The sequence below is a fragment of the Echinops telfairi genome, unplaced genomic scaffold, assembly GCF_000313985.2.
Source record: "Echinops telfairi isolate 266 unplaced genomic scaffold, ASM31398v2 ScPeMD7_23;HRSCAF=83, whole genome shotgun sequence".
NCBI classification, from domain to species: Eukaryota; Metazoa; Chordata; class Mammalia; order Afrosoricida; family Tenrecidae; genus Echinops; species Echinops telfairi.
In genome coordinates this window covers 25889-36293 of record NW_022103920.1, presented here as the reverse complement: position 1 = coordinate 36293, position 10405 = coordinate 25889, and the positions used below count along the sequence as shown (strand labels likewise).

General features: G+C 53.0%; 1 protein-coding gene across 1 annotated transcript in view; it reads left to right on the top strand.

The window, feature by feature from the left end:
- The first annotated feature begins 1178 nt into the window (after positions 1–1178).
- Positions 1179–10405, top strand: part of LOC105979626 (zinc finger and SCAN domain-containing protein 2) — a 14344-nt gene continuing 5117 nt past the window's right edge. Inside the window, exon 1 of the mRNA XM_013007542.2 lies at positions 1179–1480. The gene's annotated coding sequence lies outside the window, so the exon portion shown is untranslated. The remainder of the gene's footprint in view (positions 1481–10405) is intronic.

Sequence of the window (10405 nt, the reverse complement as noted above, 5' to 3'; positions counted from 1 at the left end):
AGGGCAATGAATGTACAAATGTGCTTTACACAATTGATGTATGTATGGATTGTGATAAGAGTCGTATGAGCCCCTAATAAAACGATTAAAAAAAGTATCTTTTGTAAAGACTGCACATAACGTTAGTGACAAAACAGAAAATCTTGGTTGCCCACCCCACCCCACCCCACTGTGTTACTGGGACCCAAATAGAAGCAGGCTTGGGGAGGAAAGCTAGTAGGTGGTTGTGACACGATAACCAGGTCATTTACTCTGTCCTCAGCTTGACAGACTCCCACCAAGCCTTGGAGAAAGGTCCTGAACCAGCTTCTGTTCACATCCACACACACCCCCTACCCCCGCCAGTGGTCTATGCAAGCTGACCCAGCTGGGCCCCCAAGGAATTTAGGGGCAGGACGGGCTTCTTCTCAATCAGGACGGGCAGATGAGAAAGGCTCAAGGAGTGGAAGGCACTTCTTGGACGCTGGACACCATGCCACTCGCCCCTACTGCTAGCCAGGACAGGTGGAGGGCAAGGGTCCCCAGTTCACCCCTCTGAGCCGGTGGGACGCTCAGGGCCCAAGGCTGCCGCTGTAAGCGAAGCCGAGACCACAGCGGAACCCCGCCTCGCGCGCCACGTCGGGAGGGGCGTTGAACAGGTAAACGCTGGCCCCGCCCCTCTTCCGGCCTCGAGGGGTGGAGTCAGCACACCCACTCGACGCGCAGCTCTGGAGAACAAAGCCGCCGCCCTGGGCTTCTCCCTTCGGGTCAAACCAGTCATGTGAACAACACAGCCAATCAGGTGGTCGAGAAGCCCCGGGACTGGCCAGCCAATCAGGACGCCCTCCTGCAGGTCCTGGGACTGGTCGGGCCGTGGCGCCGATCGTGGGCTGTCGCTCCCGCGGACCCCGGCTCCCCGCCCAGGTCCTTCTTTCCAGGTATCAGTGCCCTGTGCGCCCGGGTTCTGGGTTTCGGGCCGCGGGGCGGAGCGTCGGTTGCTGTAGGATCAGTGTGGCTGGAGGCCTGTGGTGTCCCCCTGTGGAAGGACGGGAGGAGAAGGCTGGGTGGTCCGCGGGTCATGGGCGGTGGACTGGAGGGGCGCGCCGGGGCCAGACACCGGTTGTGAGGTGGGGCGTGACTGCGTGTCAGAGGGACACTCCTTCGTTTCGCGAGCACTAACACCCAAGGGTCGGCTGTTCAAAACCACCGGCTGCGGCCACGGAGAACGGGGAGGCTGCCCACGGCAGTGCGTTTAGTGTTTGGTGGTATGGATGCACAGGGGGCGGGAAAGTGCTTAAACATTAAAATGGGACAGCCGTTCAAAAGGGAGAAGCCGCTGTAGAGGGTGGCTGCATCCCTGTAGGGGTGTCTCCGCCCCCAGAGAGGATGGCTCGGACACCAGAGAGGGTGATGGTCCCAGGTCGCAGAAGATTCTTCTGGTCCTGACTCTGGGATCAATGCCGGTGGGCTGGCACCTGGACTGTGACAAGACTGGCATTAGGTAAGAAGGGACAGAGGGTGGAGGTCTGGAAGAAGATGGCAGGCCCTATGGGGAGCCAGTGAGCTCTGCCAGGTGGGGCTGGGTCCACCTTTGGTTGCTGGGAGTGAGTAGTGCCAGAGGAGTGTGGACAGGTGTCGGCTCTCAGGGCCTCCCACCCAGGTGATGACACAGGGAAACCCCAGCTCCCACTGCACCTCATTCTATGGATGTCAGTGCTCACCTGCTGAGGAGCCCCGGGCAGTTGCACCTGCACGCTGCTTCTCTACCAAATCCAGACTTCTTTGTCCTCTCAGGGCCTGTCCCCTTGCCCCACCGGCCTGTGGGCATGGGGTGGGGGTTGGGACAGTGAATTCAGGGTGTGCTTTCCCCCTGGACTTGCTGGGCAGTGGAGGTCATTAAAATGGCCTCCTGAGGGTGGTGTGGGGAAGGACAGTGACTTTCCTACGAACTTTCCTGACAAGAGGGAGTGGCATTTTGCTGGCAGCCTTTGTCTGGTGTCATCAAGAAGTGGGCATGGGCCATGGAAGGTGGGGACGGGGCGGGGGGGGGGGGGAAAGAGAGGGTGTGGGCTGTTGGTGGAGCAGGCCATAGAGAAAGGTCAGAAGGTTCTCCTGTTCCAGGATTCTTGGTGCTCTTGTCCCTAGGATGCCAGTTCCCCGACCCCATTCCTGAGCCCAGCATATAGATGGGCATCAGCATCCCAGGCATGACCTGCCCCCGCACATGGCCCTGCCTCTCGGGTGGAGGGTGATGGCAGAGCTGTGCTCGGGCAACCTTCCTTTCTCTGGGTGGCATGTGGTTGTGTCTGTGTGTCCACTCACACCTGGAGCCAGCAGACCTCTAAACATGCCTGTTTCCAAACCCACAGGAGCCTTCTGCTGATGTGCTGTTTGGGGCAAAAGCGTTGGTCTGGGGTGGATGACCATCTAGCCACTTGTGACTGTGCAGGACAGTAGCCTGGCCCCATCCTGAGGCCTCCTCTAGGGAAGGTTGTGGAGGGGTGAGCAAAAGGGCAAAGACCGTGGGGGCCACAGTGGGACAAGGCTAGGTGGGCTCCAAAGGGAATGGGTGGAGAACCTGTGCTTGCTCGCTGAACACAGAATCTTGGCGCTCAGCTGGTTCCAACAAGTCCTGTGGCCCATGATCAGGACTGCGTGCTCAGGGTCACTCGGTTCATGGTCTTTTCAGGAAAGCTGGTGAGGCCAGTGTGATGAGGTCAGCAGTCAGCACTTGGAGTTCCTTGCAGGCATGTGACTGGTGTAGCTCTCCCCACCTGCCTGCTGCGTGGCCACCAGCCTGGGCCCTCAGAGAGGGGGGGTGCCCTAGAGCATGGACCTCATTGCTCATGTGGAGGGTCTCCTACCAGGACAATCCTTTCAATGGCCTTCGACAGAGACAAGGATCGGGGTAAACATGAAACGAAGCTTCAAAGGGGCAGCCTGATGGAGCAGAGGGAGGCATGCGGGGGGCCGTGCGGCAGCCCAGATGTCCCTGAAGGCCCAGTCCAGTGAGGTCAGGCCGCTCCCCAGCCTGCCCCTTCCCCTCAGAGGAGCCCTGTGTGTTCTCGGACAGCTGATCTGACATTGCAGTTGGCTCCAGACTCCGCAGTTCTCACACAGCCGGACTTCCTGCGTCAGTGTCTCTGGGTGGAGTGAGTTCTGGACATTTCGGGACACGGGAGCTGGCATGCCAGCCCAGGGCAACTAGCCAGACACAGAGGCCCACATGCAGGAGTGCACCATGCCCTGCCCTGCCCGGCTGGCTTATGACTCACTCTGCATGGTCAGATTGCTCAGCGTTCACCTCTCTCAGCCACCTTCTTCTTTCATTGTGTGATGACTGAAGACCCCTTCCAAAGGGCAGGCCCAGGGCCTTTTCCTGGTGTTCGCCCACCTGAGGCGTAAGCTCACAGCCACCACCTCCTTGTCCAGTGCTGCTCCAACAGCGGTCCTGCCATGTACGAGTGACTGCACGTCCAATGCCAGGGAGCGGCTCTAGGTGAGGGCTTCTCTTTGCAAGGAAGGCCCTCGTCCCAGCAGCTTCTGCTTCCTTGGAACTCTGTCTTAGGCCCTCTCCTCTGGCCCCTTCTTGAATCTCTTCATATCTGCTTGTGGACCCAGGCGGGTCCCAGAACAGGGACCCTGTTCTCAGGACACACACTCCATACCTGGCTCTCCTTTTTTTTTTTAAATCGTTTATTTAGGGGCTCATACAACTCTTATAGCAATCCACACACACACCAACTGTGTAAAGCACATCTATACATTCATTGCCCTCATCATTCTCAAAACATCTGCTCTCCACTTAAGCCCCTGGCATCAGGTCCTCCTTTTTTCCCCTCCCTCCCCGCTCCCCCCTCCCTCGTGAACACTTGATAAAATTTTTTTTTTGAATTCTTAACACTTTATTTATTTATTTATTTTTAAAGATCATTATATTAGGGGCTCATACGACTCTTATCACAATCCATACATACATCTATTGTGTAAAGCACATTTGTACATTCATTGCCCTCGTCATTCTCAAAACATTTGCTCTCCACCTAAGCCCCTGGCATCAGGTCCTCATTTTTCCCCCCTCCCTCCCCACTCCCACCTCCCTCATGAGCCCTTGATAATTTATAAATTATTATTTTGTCATATCTTGCCCTGTCCGGACAGGGCTCTCCTTTCTTAGTGGTAGTCAGGCCCTTCCCTCTGCCCCCTTATGTGATCCCTTACATCTCAAAGGAGATTGATGTGAAATACCACTTAATCCTGCAGATTGTATCATGTCTCATTAATAGAACTTTAATTACATCCTGCCGAAGTAGTATCCAACCTTTAACTCTTCCTCATCAACACCATGTTGTTGTTTGTGCTGACCTGTAGCAACTGCACAGTGGCAGGGAACACTGCCTGGCTCTGCGCCACCCTCACCGGCTGCCTCATTGTGGCAGCCACTGTGCCAGTGCACATTGTCAAGACTCTTCCTCTTTTTGGCTGCCCTGCTACTTTACCATGCGTGATGTCATTCTCCAGGGACTGGTCTCCCCTGGCAATATGTCCAACGCACATGAGACAAAGTCTCACCATCTTCACTTCTACAGAGCATTCTGGCTATACTTCTTCCAAGACAGATTTGTTGTTTTGTCAGACCATGGGACTGAGTCAGGCACACCTTAGTCTTCAAAGCAAGCTCCCTGCTGTTCAACACTTTAACGAGGTCTTAGGCAGCAGATTTACCCAACACAATGCCTTTTCATCTCTAGACTGTTGTTTCCATGGACATTGATGTGGACCCAAACAGGACAGAATCCTTGACTACTTCAATCTTTCCTCCCTTTATCATGATGTCACCTATTGGTCCAGTTGGGAGGATTTTAGTCTTCAGTACTTTGAGTTATAATCCATCCTGAAGCTGCAGTTCTTGATCTTTATCAGCAAGTGCTTCAAGTCCTCCTCACTTTCACAGCAAGGGTGCATCATCTGCACGTTGCAGGTTGTTATTAAGCCTTTCTTCAATCCTGATGCCACACTCTTCTTTATACAATCCAGCTTCTCGGATGATTTGCTCAGCGTACACATTGAACAAGTACGGCGAGAGGATACAACCCTGATGCACACCTTAACTGATTTTAAACCAAACCATGCAGTATTCCCTTGTTCTGCTCATGTATAGGGTCCCGTTAACATTCTATAGGTAATTACATCAGATCACAACATGGGGATAATTACTTCATAATGGGAATTGTGGCCCAGTCAAATTTAAATGGACGTTGTAAGGACAGCATTCAATCCCCGACAGCCGTCCTGACCAGTTTCAGGGCCCTGGGGAATGTGCAAGGTTGAACCCTCACACTTCTTTGACCTTCTCCCCACCCCTCTCTCTGTGGGGGGGGGGGCAAGAAAACGCTGGTAGCCCTTCAGGCCCAGGGAGAACAGCCTCCCAGCCATGGGCACCCATGGTGGACTCAGGGGCAGAGGTTCCTGCTCCCTGGAGTGTATGTTTGGTGTGTTGCTGACCACAGATTGGATACCTCTTGTTAGCTTCTTAGTGCATCGGAAGAAACACAAACATGTCAATATACAATTAAATCACCACTTTCAAATACAGGGGTAAGTCAAAAGCATTCCTACAACATAGATGCCTTTATCGATAGAAACCGCTTATGGCTGTGCTCACCCCTCAAGCGCCACGTGGCAGAAGGCAGCGCGTGTCATCCCTGCGACATAGAGTATGTTAGGGCAGAATGTTGCGCCCTTGGACTCAAATCGTGTCCTTTGAAATGGTCTTTGAGTTTGAGGAAGGGGCAAGGTTGGGCCAGTGGAGTGCCTGGGGTGAGATTTCCGGAAACATTTTAAGAAGGCCCTTGCTACCCTTGGGGGTATACATATGACTATATATTGTCATGTGCTGTATGCACATATATACATATCACTATGTATATACATGTCCTATATACTCCTATTTACATATGAGTACTATATTGACATGTCCTTACACTTTGGCGTTCCTTGAATACACTGCTGGGTAGGCCTATAGCAGCAACCTTCCTCCTAAGAGTAGAAGCCTATAATTCCCTGCCTCTCACCTGTCTTGTCTTGGTCTAGTGTGGAGCAGTGCTGACCTTGGAGACTTCTTTTCTCCTCCTTGTGCTCCTAGGAGTTCACTGAAGGTGACAAGGTTGTTTTGTAAAAACAAACAAACAAACAAAACCCCATAGATTTGAAAAAAGTTCCAGTTTTTTTTGGAGGGGCACCCCCTCATATATACATCATCACAATCAGTTCTAGTAATCGCTTCCCCTCCTGCATTCATTGTGTGCTCTCCAGGTCCCCTCACCCTTCTCCACAGCCCCGATAAACTGTTGCCTCCGTTATTGTCTCTGCTTCCACTCCTGTGCTTCACAAACTAGGAAACCAACAGAAACAATGAAAAACAAAATGGCAAGAAGAAAATAATAATCTAAAGCGAAAATACAAATAAAGAGATTGAAAAAGACCACCATTATGGATTTCTGAGATTATAATTCCTTACGGGAGTAGAAAGTTTTGTCTTTCTTCCGCAGAGTGGCTGGTGGTTTCAAACTTTGGACCTTATGGTTAGCAGCCCAAGGCGTAACCACTTTGCCACAAGGGCTCCCTTTTGAGTGGTGTCTTATGAGAAGAGAGGCATACACAAAGGGAGGACTTATATGTGAGAGTCTGTCTACAAGCCAAGAAAGGCAAGGAATGCCTGGGGCTGTAAACACTGACAGAGACCAGGAAGGTCCCCTAGAACTGACAGGACTTAGCTCTGCCAGACCCTGGGTTTGGACTTCTAGCTTCCAGAACTGAGAGAAAATGAGGTTATGGCAGCCTTAGGAACTTGAGACACCTTGAGAGTTCATAAGTGACTGTAGGTCTTTGTTATCTGTGGTAGATCTCATGGGCCCTGCTAATGCAGTGACCCTGGTGGTCTTAGGTGGGTGCCAGACTGACCAGGGATTACAGGGTTGGGAGTTGGTGATGGCAGCCCAGCCTGGGGCTGGTAGGGACGGAGGTGGATTCAGCTAAGCCTGCCTGCGTGAAGAAGCTGCAGTAAAGCAATGATGCCAGATTGGAGCAAGCTTCCCTGATCAGCACCATTTGCTACCAGGAGGGTGGCGGAAGCTCTGCATTTGGGGTCTTCCCAGCCCTTGCCTGGTATATATCCTTGTAGGGTTCTGCTTGTCCCCTTTCTGTCATGAGACTTGCCCTCAGTGGAGTGCTTTGCTGAGTCCCCAGTGGTCTGTAATGTGCGGGCTTGGCATGGCAGTAGTCGTCAGAAGGCCTGGGTTTGTGGTCAGTGAGTCAGAAGAAAGGGTGGGCTGGGCGTCCTGCACTTGCAGCTGGGTCAGGAGTGAGTGTGTCCCTTGGGACTGTGCCACAGACTGCAGTTTGACAACTCATTGCCCTTTCTTCTATTCTTTCTCTCCTGGCCTGTCCTCTCCGCCATCACGCAGTGAGAGATCACGTCTGGAAGTGAGTTCTCTCTCCACCCTCTCTCCCCCGGGCCTCTGGCAGGAGGTGGGCTAGGGATGAAGATGAAGCAGAAGCAGGAAAGGCTGCTGCCTGCCCTGCCCCCAGGCTGTGCCCCTGGAGAGAAACCTGCCGTACCCAACCATGGGGACACCTTCTGCCATCAGGAGACAAGAAGAGCCTGGATGGGTGGGTGGGTGGGTGGGCAGCAAGGCAAGCAGGCCCCTGCCCCTGAGCAGGAGTAGGGGTGGGCAGGCCAGGTGCCCACCACTTCCTGGACCCCACGGAGTGCCCTGCCCCCTATCGGGAAGAGATTCAGTTGGTGGCCGACCTTGAAGATCCACCAGTGGATGCACACACCGGCTAGAAGCCAAGTGCGGCAAGCGCTTTAGCCAGAAACCTAACCTGGCGCGCCACCAGCAGACCCACACGCGCGCACTGAGGGCAAGGGCACGCGCTCCTTCCACCCCCAGCGGGACCTCCGCCCCTACCAGCCTGGTCTACCAGCTGCCCTGCTCCCACACAGCATGGTCTCCGCTGGCCCCAGTGGGTCTGGCCCAGGTGACAGGCCACAGGGCCTGAGAGCCTCACCAGTTCATCTGCAGTGAGTGTGGCAAGAGCTTCTCCTGGTGGTCCGCGCTGACCACTCACCAGCGCAGTTCCAGCACCAGGGAGCTCACTGCGGAGCCCTGGCCCCCAGCACGCTCCCTGAGGAACAGGACAGCAGGACCTGAGAGTCAAGGGTCAGGCCCCATGAGCAGCAAAGACCAAAGCTCCAGCCCCTTGGAGCCCGGTGGCCCTCCCAGTGCACTCCCGCTCAGGTGGGGGAACCTGCTCCCCCACACCCCTCCAGCAGACAAACCCCTGTTTTAGGCAGGTAAGATAGAGAAGCAGTTCATTCAGGTGGGAGTGAAGGGAGGGAGCTCTTTGGTGGCAGGCAAGCAGAGCCCCAGTTCCCAGAGCAGGTGGAGGCTGGGTGGCACTGTGGCCCGGAGTGCCCATTGCTGCGTGTGCTGTGCCTGACCCAAGCACTGCTCTTTGTGGTAGGGTCAAGGCATAGGGAGCTTTGGTGGTCCAGGGAATACCCCAGGGCTTTGGAGAAAAATGAAGCCTGACTGTCCAGTGTGGTCATGTGGTCCTTTGTAATTAACCCCCTTTGGCCCTGGGTTTGTCTTCTGGACAAGATGGGCACCATGCCTTCAAGTCCCTGCAATGGGTGGTGGATAGGGGTAGTGTTCTTGCTTCCGCAACTCACTGTGCTTTCTTCTGCCCATGTAGCCACCCAGAGATCACCCTCAGGCCTTCAAGGTGGGTTCACAGGCTCTGGCTACATTTGGAAGGTCCAGGCCGAGACACACGGCCAGGACCGCCTGCACACCTAGCTTTCTCATCCACAGCCTCCCCTGCTCTTACCACGATGGAACTGCTACCCCGCACTCCACGAGAGGGGCTTGGAGTTGGTTTGCTGTGCCTGCTGTCGTCCCCTTGCCCTGAACTGCCGTCGCTGCCACTGCCACTGCCAGTCCACCAGCCAGCAGCTTCTTCAAGGCAGCACTGCACTGTGATCCCCAGACCTCCTGACTTTTCCTCCTGAAACAGTGCAGTGGGCAGAACACTCAGAGGAGGGGGCCACCGGTCAGAGGCCGGCAGGGGGCGTGCTTTGGTAGTTTACCATCCAAACCACATGGTGGCGTGCTGCACTGAGAGGCTATAGAGAGGTGTGGGAAACAACCACCAGTAATCCAGATTTTAGGGGCCTGTCCCACCAGGGTGCCATGGGGTCAGCTCCTAAAATGGGAGTAGTATAGCAGAAGAACAGATTTTTTTCCCCATTTTGTTAGTTTTATTTTTTCCAACAGCTTTATTGATGCACAATTCACACATCATACAATTGAATAGTTCAAACACATCAAGAAGAGTTGTACAATCACCACATCAGCTTTAGAACCTTGTCTTCATTCTTGTGCTCATCATTATTAGCTCGCCATTTCCCTCCAACCGCCCCTGCCAAACCCCCAAGGAATCATTAATCCAGTTACCAGATCAATTTATTTACCTGCCCTGGATTTCATACACAGAAAAACATTAAAAAAAAAAAAAAACCACACAAAACCTAACAAGAATAACAAAGCAGAATAGAAAAGAAAGTAGAAAATATTAACAACCAGAACAAATTTCAATGGATCGTAAGGTCGATAAATTTTAACATAACTGCACCCGCAACAAACCACTGCCCAAAGCATCTACATGTTGGCAGACCATTCATATCCATGGTTCATGATCAGAGCGTATTGAGGGCTTAATCCATTTGCATTTCCCCTTCACATAACGAAAAAGAAAAACCTAAACAGCTTTAAAATGGGTCCAAAGGGAGATCAAATGCTAAGATACAATATTTTAACTACATCGTCCATAATCAACTTGACAGAGGTCCCTGGCTCTTGGTCTGATAAAAGGGCTATTCACATTCCTTATATATGACTGGAGGGGATTCACCAGAGTCTTAATCCGTGTGTAGAATGGATTTTGAGCCACCACTGTCACCCATAGCGTTCTGCACACTGGGTAGAACTAAAATTGAACTCAGACTTAAATAGCCACACATGGCTATGTGACAGTGTGGCTTTGAAAGGATGAAGGTCCCAATGGCAAGAAGCTGTTTGTGTTGTCTCCCCTATGCCTCACGCCAGGTCCAATAGCTAGAAGGAGCCTCCATTTTTGTTGGGAATATTGGATAGAGTCAGGTGGTCTCGTTCACACTCTCACTCACCGCCATGGAGACAATGCCAACTCATGGCAACCTGATAGGACAGGGTAAAACTTCCCCATGAGTTTCCGAGACAGTTAACTCTTTACAGGAGTACTGGGGTTAAATTATGGCTCTGCCATTGCAGATGGTGCCCTGGGCAGGCCTTCTGTGTAAAACAGTGGTTCTCAACCTTCC